Here is a 4,455-nt window from a genome sequence, read left to right on the forward strand (position 1 = left end):
TTGAATTGAAATTGGCAAAAGCTTTTGTTGTTCTTTTTCGCAAAGTAAAGAAAACAGAAACAAAACACAAGACAAGACAACAATATTGACAACTTGTTTTAATGCAAAAATTTTATCTATGGATAGATCGTAAATCTAAAGCAAAATAGACACTTTGGAGAGTAAATGATACTCGTATTATGGTAGTGGAATCGTATTATGGTAGGTGGTGTGAAGCCACTTCTCCATCGTAACTTAAGTTGAAAACAATGCTTAATTGTTTGGTAAGTGATATATAACATAATTGTTGTCGATGGATAAAATCTATACAACAATAGTTTATTTATTTACACACTCGTTAATGAATTCAAAAAAAAAAAACAAGTATATACGGCCGTAAGTTCGGCCAGCCCGAAGCTTATGTACCCTCCATCATGGATTGCGTAGAAACTTCTTCTAAACACTGCCACCCACAATCGAATTACTTAAGTTGCGGTAACGCTTGCCGATGGCAAGGTATCTTAAAACCTCCCAACACCATCTTCTAAATTGTATGTAAGTCCATACGTGGTATATATTAAATCAAAAAAGTTCGATCCAATACGTATATAATTCAGTTTGACAAAGTAGACATAAAATTTTGACAAAATTTTCTACAGAAATAAAATTTTAACAAAATTTTCTATAGAAATAAAATTTTCACAAAATTTTCTATAGAAATAAAAATTTTCACAAAATTTTCTATAGAAAGAAAATTTTGACAAAAATGTCTACAGAAATAAAATTTTAACAAAATTTTCTATAGAAATAAAGTTTTGACAAAATTTTCTATAGAAATAAAATCTTGGTAGATTATTTTTGGCTCGAGTGGCAACCATGATTATGAACCGAATAAAATTTGAACAAAATTTTCTATAGAAATAAAATTTTGACAATGATGAAAATTTTATTATGAACCGAATAAAATTTTAACAAAATTTTCTATAGAAATAAAATTTTGGTAGATTATTTTTGGCTCTAGTGGCAACCATGATTATGAACCGATATGGACCAATTTTTGTGTGATTGGACCAACTTTGGTATGGTTGTTAGCGACCATATACTAACACCACGTTCCTAATTTGAACCGGATCGGATGAATTTTGCTCCTCCAAGAGGCTCCGGAGGTCAAATCTGGAGAACGTTTTATATGGGGGCTACATATAATTATGGACCGATATGGACCAATTTTTGCACGGTTGATAGAGACCATATACCAATACCATGTACCAAATGTCAGCCGGATCAGATGCAATTTGCTTCTCTTTGAGGCTTCGCAAGCCAAATCTGGAGATCGGTTTATATGGGGGCTATATATAATTATGGACCGATGTGGACCAATTTTTGCATGATTGTTAGAGACCATATACCAACACCATGTACCAAATTTCAGCCGGATCGGATGAAATATGCTTCTCTTAGAGGCTCCACAAGCCAAATCTGGGGATCGGTTTATATGGGGGCTATATATAATTATGGACCGATATGGACCAATTTTTGCATGGTTGTTGGAGACCATATACCAACACCATGTACCAAATTTCAGCCGGATCGGATGAAATATGCTTCTCTTAGAGGCTCCACAAACCAAATCTGGGGATCGGTTTATATTGGGGCTATATATAATTATAGACCGATATGGACCAATTTTTGCATGGTTGTTAGAGACCATATACCAACACCATGTACCAAATTTCAGCCAGATCGGATGAAATATGCTACTGTTAGAGGCTCCACAAGCCAAATCTGAGGGTCCCTTTATATGGGGGCTATACGTAAAAGTGGACCCATATGGCCCATTTTCAATACCATCCGACCTACATCGACAACAACTACTTGTGCCAAGTTTCAAGTCGATAGCTTGTTTCGTTCGGAAGTTAGCGTGATTTCAACAGACGGACGGACGGACATGCTTAGATCGACTCAGAATTTCACCACGACCCAGAATATATATACTTTATGGGGTCTTAGAGCAATATTTCGATGTGTTACAAACGGAATAACAAAGTTAATATACCCCCATCCTATGATGGAGGGTATAAAAAGAATTCGTGTGTTTTTATTGGCAGATGTTATTGTAGCAGAGAGTGAGTGATATCAATTTATGAATTTTTGTTTTTTTTTTAATATTCTAGATTTGTCTACATATGGTGATCTTAAAATCTGCAAATATTTGTTGAATTTTTTCTTCTCTTTTGTTTTTCGAGAGAATAGCATCCCAGAAAAAAAGCGTCGCCAAAAAAATAGAGAAAATGTGCTTTTTGGATCTGGAAGTAGTGCAAAATTGGCGCAGAAGCGGTGTAATTAACATGGGCTTATCTTAGGACCGATGTCCATCATATCAACAGCCGTTGCACTGAATATATATCAGTTCTTAAGGAGTGATCCGAATTCAGTGTTTTGGATATGAATTAAAAAAGGTTTGACCTAAAATATTTTCAAAATATTTCTAGAATGAGTTTAGCATTTTTTCGACAAAACTTGAAAAATTTGTATAATTTTATTAATTAAATTAAATTAAAATACATTTTCTGCATTCCCATTTGGATTTCTTCCCTGAGAATTTAGGAGACGTGAGCGACGAACACGGCGAGCGCTTTCATCAGGAATTGAAGGCTATGGAACGACGCTATCAGGGCATCTATGACACGGCTATGATGGGTGACTATATTTGGACCATAATACGTGAGACCAATTGCAGCGAATACAAAAAACAAAGAAGAAGTCAGCTGTTTTTCCACATGGCATAAAATTTACAGTTATATCTTTATTTTTATTCATTTTTTGGCGTTGATTTGGTAATCTTAAATAAATTTAAAAAAATAATATACTAAAACAAATTGTTTATTTAAAATTAAGTTTCAAATGTATTTATTCGTTTGCGTTGGGTAGGTACACAGAGAAAACAAAATAAGCCAACTTTTCTACATGCAGCGTTTAATTTTTCCTTTCTATACGTGGCGGGCAGCTTTCTACATGTCCCGTGTAACTTTCTGTTTTATACATTTAACGAATTGAATTTAGCAGGGCGAAATACGAACCGCTTAGGATTGCTATTTCTACACGTGCCGTGTAACGAATTTTGTTTTCTCTGTGTAAGCTGTGCAAATAAAGAAAATCAAAATATCGTAATATATCGGAATTTCAGTCTATTACCAAAAAAATTATCAGTCCGCTATTTGTTGTCAGATTTCGTTAAGTAAGGGCTTAATTTCTTTGTAAAGATTCCAGCTACACGTAAATTTTTTTATATTTTATATGAATTTTTATATGTTTTTTTTTGCCACATTTTTAATTAAAAAACGCCGTTTTTTTACCTTTTTAAGCCGCTAACATCCAAACTAACAACTAACAACCAAATTTCCGTTAGAATTTTTTTTATATTTTATATGAATTTTTATATGTTTTTTTTTGCCACATTTTTACTTAAAAAACGCCGTTTTTTTACCTTTTTAAGCCGCTAACATTCAAACTACTTACCCGATTTGAAAATTTTCTGAGAATGAGTTGTAGACGGCTCAATTTTCTTTAATTTGAGTAGTATTAGGATCAAAAAGGTCAAAGAAAACGAAAGATATGCTCAAAATTGTAGGTGTACCTCCAAAAATTAAAAAAAAAAATCTCGAAAACCAATCGACAGAAAATTTTTTAAAAATCATTTTCGTGTTTAGTAGGTCATAATCAATAAGAAAAAATATGCTAGAAACAATTCACAAAATGGTTGTTGGCTAGTGTTATTACTCTGTTCTTAACCTATTTGAAACAAAAAAAGTTAAAACTACCCATTAAAAATTGAATTAAAAGAACTTCCTGTGTAGTTAAAATAAATAACATCTTTGGGAGGATATTTTTGGAAGTGCTTCTAAAGCTGTGCCTTTAGAAGAACCTCCAAATATTTTTGTTAAGATGATGATGGATTTGAGAACACCCTAAATTATAGGACACGCAATTTACACAATATTAAGGAAACTTTTCTTTGAAATAAAGAAGTTTCCATAAAAACGGGTTTATAATAATCCAATTAATTGTTTCCACCAACTTTACGACACTAATCCTTGAAATTTGCATTTTCCTACACAGAAAAAAATATCACCAAAATATTTCCAATTAAAAGGTTAATTGAAGTTGAAATTTTTTTCAATTAATAAATTAATTGGTACAATTAACTTTTTAATCAAGATAGAAACATTAAATTAATTAAGTCAATGATTGAACATTTTAAAATTTTTAATTAAAAAGTTAATTGATACAATTAACTTTTAATCAAATTCGGAAGACTAAGTCAGTTTATGATGATGATGAACATTTTTTTTAAATTTTTAATTAAATTTTTTTTCAATCAATCAATTGTTAATCCAAATAAAAATTCTAAGCCAATTCAGAATGTAATTGAAAATAGTTACCTTTTTTTAATTAATAAATTAATTGAGTTTTGCA

Source organism: Haematobia irritans, chromosome 3 (assembly GCF_050003625.1).
Source record: "Haematobia irritans isolate KBUSLIRL chromosome 3, ASM5000362v1, whole genome shotgun sequence".
In the NCBI taxonomy this organism is placed as follows: domain Eukaryota; kingdom Metazoa; phylum Arthropoda; class Insecta; order Diptera; family Muscidae; genus Haematobia; species Haematobia irritans.